This window comes from Cryptomeria japonica, chromosome 11 (genome assembly GCF_030272615.1).
Source record: "Cryptomeria japonica chromosome 11, Sugi_1.0, whole genome shotgun sequence".
Taxonomy (NCBI): domain Eukaryota; kingdom Viridiplantae; phylum Streptophyta; class Pinopsida; order Cupressales; family Cupressaceae; genus Cryptomeria; species Cryptomeria japonica.
In genome coordinates, this window is record NC_081415.1 from 167,721,756 (window position 1) to 167,729,702 (window position 7,947).

Here is a 7,947-nt window from a genome sequence, read left to right on the forward strand (position 1 = left end):
GTTGGTCACTTGACATGGTGGTTCAAGGACAATTTAATGATCAAGAGATTCTTCTCATATTAATTCTATTATTTCTTTTGTTGCTAAATGACAGTGGGTATTTTGGTAGCACTTTGTAACTTTCCTTGAAGCAGTGTGCCTTAGTTGTGCAAGTCCATGCATCTTGCTCTAAGGTAGAGTGCCTTATTCTTGCAATTCCATCAAGTGCTTCTTGCTCCTTGACAATGAGCCTAAACATTGTAATCATTTCTATTTATATTGTGAGCATAATTCTCACCATGGTTTTTTCTTATTGAATTTTCTACGTAATCTAATGTTCATATGTTGATAATTGTTTCTTTTCAATATTACTATAGAAATTGTTAAATGTTATTTACAATTAATCTAATTTTTATTTTATAACATTAGTATTTAAGAGATTTTACATTATTTAATTCGCTCACTCTTTTCTCTTCTATGGTATATTTAAAGTCTAGCAATCTTCATCATACTTGAAATGTCAACCAAAAAAATCAATTCAAATACTACGAAAGAAACATCAAATCAATCAGAGTGGTCAGAGTTGTGTTGATCGTCTTCCAACCATGCATTCAGCGAACTTATTTTTCTTAGGTAGGTTTAACTATTTGTTACAACATATTCATCGCTTAAAATTCCATGGTTGGCTTATGGAGCGTACATCTTAGGTTAAGAGTCTCACATTTCATATTAGATCCAGATGTGTTACATAAATTGTCTTCTATCCCCTTCAAATGATACATTCAATGCCCATGATAAATTAACAAAAATATATGTCAACTTTATATCTCTATCATGACTTTAAATACTCCGCGCCCTCACTACATTATAGAAAAAATGATACAGATATTTTCATATTAGAAGACCCTACCTCTCAATATAAATGACTTGGATTTTGCTTAATTTTTTTCTTTCTTTTTGACTTTTTATATTATGTCGATTGTAATTTATACAAAACATCTTATAATTTTTGACAATAGACTTAAAAATTTAATGTTGTATTTGGAATTTCATTCTTCAATCTTTTCTTCATATTAAAGTATTGTAGAGCCTTATACCAACTTATTGCAAAAAGACAACAAAGAATATTATATGTTTAGTATGAGTTGAACAAACATGATATCTTTTCATATTATGTTTCTAAAATTCTGATTTATTTTTATTCATGTGTAACATTTAAGATGTCTACAATAGAACAATGTCCTTTAAATTTGGTATATATTTCTCTCTTAGTGCTTTAAGTGAAAAAAATTGCACCTTCCCTACCAATATCAACAAATACCTAAAGGACATCAAATAAAAAGTATATTTACACAGAATAATAGTCAATCGCTTGTAAATTCAATAGTGTCACATGCTTGTTCATAACCATCTAACATTAAGAGAAAACTGAAAATGAGACTAAAAATAAGACACTTTGAGAGAAATAGACCTTTAACATAACTACAACATATAATCATAGAAGTTAAAACTCTCATTTGAAAGACAAAGTTTCAAAATCCAACGAAGGCACAACACAATATTTCAAAACTGAAAGAAGTTTCAAAGCTAACAAATCAAAAATGCATAATTAAAAATTGATTTTACATTTCTATTAAAATATAAATGGAAACATACATAGGATAAAATTATGTCAATAACAAAAAAATAGAAAAACAAAAAGAAAATAAAAAAAATGAATCCAATACTTAGTCAGATCTAAGAGTCAAAAGGGAAATTATCAATTGGTGATGCATGTCGAATCCTCGGTAGAGTTTGTGACAAGTCTATATAATTCTATCTTTATTTGGCAAAACCTTATGAAACATAACACAAGCATGAATAACTAAATAAATAAAGTGGATTGAAAGATAGAAAATCTTTTTAGCACATTAAGAATAGATTTTTGGAAAAGATATATTCATTTGAAGCATACTAATTCCCCCCACAACTACCCTAGCATCTATGCAAATATGACATGTTGTATTGCAAGATAGTTCATGTGTCTTGTCTATGTTTCCATATTTTGCATGCATTCAACCAAAAAGAGCTCACATGCCTTGATTATACTTCAATATATTTGAATATATATTTTTTAGATAGAGGACGAAGCACTAGAAGGGATTTGGTCGACTCACTTTTGTTTGAACTATAATGTATCACCAAGGAACCCTTGACGATATGATCTAAGAAAAATAAGTAAACATGAACTTTTTGTTTGAAACATTAAAGATAAACATACATAACTTGCAAAAGTTCACTAGCCCAAACCTAAAACTCACATTCTATCAAATTATGACAATGCACAAGTGAAAGACATAGAAACCAAAATGCTTACTAAGAAAAGGGGAAGACTCAGAACATGTTAGCATACGTTTATGAGGGGTTTCAAATCTTACAAGAATCCTCGAGAGGTTACAAGACTTTACTCAGCAAACTATGTTTTCTCCTTGATCCTAGGTTCGATTATTAGTTTCATACGAACACAAACATTAAAAGTGACATAATTTACAGCACACAAACTTTATGATATTAGATTTCCACAATCCATAGCTTAATAATCTCACAATTTTTGGATTAAACTGTGTAGCAATTTTTTGTAGCAGTTTGTGACATAATTGACACCACACTAACTTACTGTCAACACATTATGATCAACCTAGATGTTCCCTAGACTATTCAAGTCCTATAAATCAACTTCAAAGTACAACGCACCACTATTTGGGACCCAAAAAATCCTATGAACAACCTGCAAAGACTATGACACCAATAGAGGACTAGGGTGCCCTTGCATGACACTTACATTCTTGGAGGACATTGTCACAATACACTAGATCTCCTTATCTATGGTGAAATCCTCTTGGTGCACTACTATCCAAATTGGGAAATATTGTTAGGCTAGTAACTGTCCACTTATGTTGTTATTATTCGATTGTGCATTTATCCTAACTAATAGGAAAATTAAAGCTAGGTTTTCGTCCCACAAACATCATGGACACATTCGATTAGATGAAATGTGCTAAATTATCCTAAGGAAAACATAAATGCCAAAAGGTTTGGGGATGAAGTATGAAAAATAACTCTTTTAATCTCTTTTAAGAAAATTGATCTTTTGTTGTTACAAAAAGGTGTAATTATGATACATCAATTATCTATGAAGGCCTTTTAAATTGAATATGTGAGAACTCTTAAATAAATTGTTCATGTTATGTCTGAAAGGTCCAATTTAGATAAATAGCTTTGATGTAGATTTCATTTGAAAAAAGGGTGACATTAATGGGACTTAATCATATAAGGAGGGCGGAGGGTTGGTGGGCATCATCATGAGTTAATGCTGATATCTCCATGATATGGATGTCATGTAATTCTAACTGAACTAGCTATTAAAATTATTTCAAAGAAAATGTCTAGTTTAGATGTAAGGAAAACCTCTACAATTAGGCATTGACGAGATGAGGACATCATTTAGATTATGCATTAATGGAAGGGACTCATGTTATTGGTCAATTTTCAATATAAATGAAATTAAGAAAAAATGATTTCATGTTAGCATTGTTAAAATGTAAGTCGAGGATATCTTTATCTGGACAAACCATTTTGATCAATACAATCTGCATGGGTTCAAACTTGCATTGAACTTTAACAAATAATTTATTTTCTTTATAGATGATCCATTGCGAAAATTCACTAGTGAACCAGATAGTTGGAAGATAAAAGTTTAAGTTATGTTGAAGCTCAGATCATCACAAATAATTAATTTTTTTTATAAACCATTGGGTGTGGGAGATTTGGAATGAATTGAATGTTTTAACGCTTAATTCAAGTTCAGTTCACTTATTTGTTGCTTTTCATGAAAAGCAACCATTATGCATGAAGCTTATACATACAGATCCGAGATGCCATTCAATTTTTCTCTGTTTAAAAAACTTGTCGAATAATTTACAATAAAATAATGATAAAACTGCTATAATATATAACCTTTGCTACAATTAAAAGAACATAACTTTTGGCTCCATAGTTATTGTTGATTTTTGGTTGAGCATATAAACCAAAATGTATTTTTATTAAGATTTTTGTCATATGACTTAACTTTTGTGGACATAAAGGAAAGCTGAGAATTACATAATTTATTTGATAGATGATAGTCTGGAAATAATCCATTTTCACATATTATCGTTTATTTATGAATATTAAATTGCAACATTAATAAAAAATATTAAATTTAGAAAATGTCGATCAATTCTGAATGTTTAACACTATCTCATCTATTTAGGGTGGTGGCAACAACAGCAGCAACCGCATCCGCCCCTCTGTCCAGAGATTCCTGGATTGGTGGGTGCTGCACACATCATGAAATTTAGATTTAGACTACAAAACAATAGCCAAATGCAAAATACATGGAAATTTAGAATCCTTAGATACAGATAGAGCACATTGCATACTTCATTTTACATAAATAGGATTACAAATAGTTAACCTTACACGAAAATAAAATATTAGGATGTGAGATTGTAGTAATCTGATCTTCTGAGAGATCTCGACCATCTGTGCCATGAGAGGGAAGGATAAGCATCAGTACAAAGGCAAATAACAACACAGGGAAAACCATTTTGAGAGCCATTGTCTTTGTTCTCACAATTCAAGCGAAATTCTAAAGCGGCAAGTTGAAATTTATAGCGCATAAAAATCGATTCCAAGGATAAAATGGTACGTCCGTTTGGCCTTTGCAGTCAAAATTATTTTTTATAACTATTTTATTAAAGTTAACATTTGGTGTTTGACGTTCAAAGTTGAGGGTAGATTTACAACCATACTGTAGATAATTGAACCGAAACAACCGAGAATTTCTATTTCTCTTCTGATTAACGAATATAATCTGGTGTTTTTCTATTGTTCAATGAATCAAACGTTAACAAAGTGTGAAATAAAATAAATTTCTTTTATTTTTCCAATTCCTATGGACCTTCGCGCTAGCCTCAAATTTAGAAAAGTAAAATCATTATCAAAGTGACTTACTGTTTTATATTCCACTTACTTTGAATTATTATATTTTTCTGTTTTGTTTTGGAGTAGTAATCATTTTTCACTGATTTGACATTATTTACTTCGTACACTCTACTCTTTTCTTTGGTTTTGGAGTAGTAATCATACGTGAAATATCACCCAAAAATTCCCGTTGGATTGATCACGAGAAGGCGACATTGATGATTTTAATTTAGATTGGTCAGATTTGCGTTTAACCCTCAGTTAAAATTCTCTTCCATCTCATTCAAACGATACATTCAATGTGATGTTATTACTTTAATTTTTATTGTCTTCTAACCATACATTCAACGGACATATCTTCCTTAATGGACCGTAAATCTTGGGTCATAAATCTGGAAGCAGCTATTTTCCACATTGAATTTATCATACGTAATGCATGCGATCATACCGAAATGGAACCCACGTCCAGTTGCTCCAACTATTTGGTTTGATGGATGTTTAAAAGCAAGTAAACAGAGCTGGAAATGGAAACGGAGCCAATTGCTAGTGAATTTCTACAATATTCTGATTTTGTTCTTTTTTCGTAAAGGATGATTGTTTTTCATTAAAAGTATTCTTGGCATAGGTATGCTGATTTCCTATACCCACAGTGACAATCTGAAACAAACAGTTGAGATAGGTATGCTGATTTCCTATACCCACTCTCTGCTTCTTTAACAAGGCACAACTACCTTTAATGATATTCAGGGAATTAATTTCAATTATGCTTTTAACTAGAAAGCAAATAAGATGTATCTTTTAACCAGAAAGCGTTCAAAGGAAAAGATACTTCAAATTTTTAGAAAAGAAAATAAGCTAAACTTAAAAACTGATCAGCTCTCATAACAAAGGATGATAACGAGGTATTAAACACAATATCGTGGATACCATTGCGTTCAGAATTCATACAAAGATCAACGTGGTTTCACGATAGACCATCAAGAAAAGCTTCAATGTCAATTGAACCATCAGTCTAGTCAATAAATTGAACATAAGAAGAATAAACACCCCCAACATATTACACATAACACAATGTTTATGTTCAGAATAACTATACTACAAGTTCGATTACTTTTCATTGAAAGTCTTTGAAACTAGAGAATCAAACATAAATGTTGATCTACTTCTGACAACACAAAGTTTGCCCAAAGTAAATTCTGTCAATTCAAAACACCTGTGATGTCTTTTTAAAAACTACCACAAGACCTAGATTTCAGTTTACTACCAATATTTAAAGCCTAACAACATAACTAATCTAAGCTTAAAAATAACGACTTCTTGGAGATAGCCGGTTAAACTGAAGTTTAAGCATAATTAAAAATAAACGACCCACTAGAGCTAATAGTTTTAGGGAAAGAAATAAATTAAAAAACTTAAGAGAAAAGACAACTAATCTAAAGATCCACTTTTTCCTCTTTTGTCCCTTCATTTTCCACCTCTTCATCTTCTGCTGTAAATTGATTGCTAACCTTTTATTTGCCATTTCTATCAATGTTACATCCTCTTGAGGCTTTTGTGCCACTTGTGCTTTCATCTTTTTTTGTATGATTTGAATCTAGAAATGATCAAAGTTAATATATCAGTTGTTGGGATATCTATAATATTAACCCTCGTTTTACATTTTGCGATTTTCTAACTAGTTTTCACTTATTTTTTGAGTAAGTGATTTACACTTATCTCTAATTGAATTGAGTAGATCCATTGCATCATTCAACTAGTCAAGGGAATGAGATCCTACATTAGTCTATGAGAAACTATCCTCAACTTTCTCACGGAACTCCCTTCTTATGATCTCCTTCTCCAACAATTCGTTTCCTTCTTCCTTGAAAATATCAATACCCACTGCGAAGAAATCACCTTTCAAGTCCCTCAACCTAGACATGTGTTGGGTGATGGCCGAGGTTATCTATGATTGAAGTTCATTTTATACATGAACTTTCCATTCCAACATATCTCTTGAAACCAGAAAATTGTTCTTGTTTGGATCATTAATGATTTGTTTAGAGACTAGGATAGTATGATGAGTTTTAGTAATTTCTCCTAAATGTATGAGGATAGTTGGTAAAATTTTAGATTCTTTCTTAACATTCCTCAAGTCCAAGCGAATATTGTTAAGCTTGTCTATGAGGGAAAAGTAAGCTCCTAAACCATTCTCTATGAAAAATCACCATTGAGGATAACCATATCTACCCAATTGTCTACTACCATAGTAATAGCCTAGTATCTCTTAACTCGATCTAATCTATCAGAGCTTATATATTACATTATTAATGTACTTGAAGAGAAACTAGTAGTGTGAGCATTGGTAGACAAAGCAGTTTGGATAAAAGAAGACAAGGGACTTAACTGCTAAGTTAGTTATCCTTTTTTCCTTTATGTTTCTTTCACTCTTTTTTACAAATTTCCCATAGAGAATTTGGCATGATTGATATCTCCTTTAGGTCTTGAAGGATCCATATCAATCCTTCTTATATTGAATTCTTCCTCTATGATTTCATGTTCTTTTTGGTCCACTTGAGGATTAGAAATCTCCAACATATGATGTTTTGTTTCAGGGTCAATAATTATCCTAGCCATTCGTCCAACCCTTCTAGTGCTGGGGACTGCCCCTAATAGTTTGGCTACAATGTTTGTTTGGATTTCTATTACATGCATATACTAATTTTTCTTCTTCTCAACAACCTTCTCTAACAAAGAGAAGATGGGGCTACAATTGTCTTACAACACAACATTGATTGGAGTATAAACTATAGTGGCAGGAGGAGGTAGAGAAACAACTGTAGTCAGAGTTTAGGAATCGAGATCATTTGCCAATGTATCGAGGAGAGTATCCTTTTCTGATTGATAATAAGTCTCCTCATCAGCAACATCAACAACTAGGGTTGGTGTTTGTTGCATGCATGCTCTTCTTTTTTGGGGCAAGAA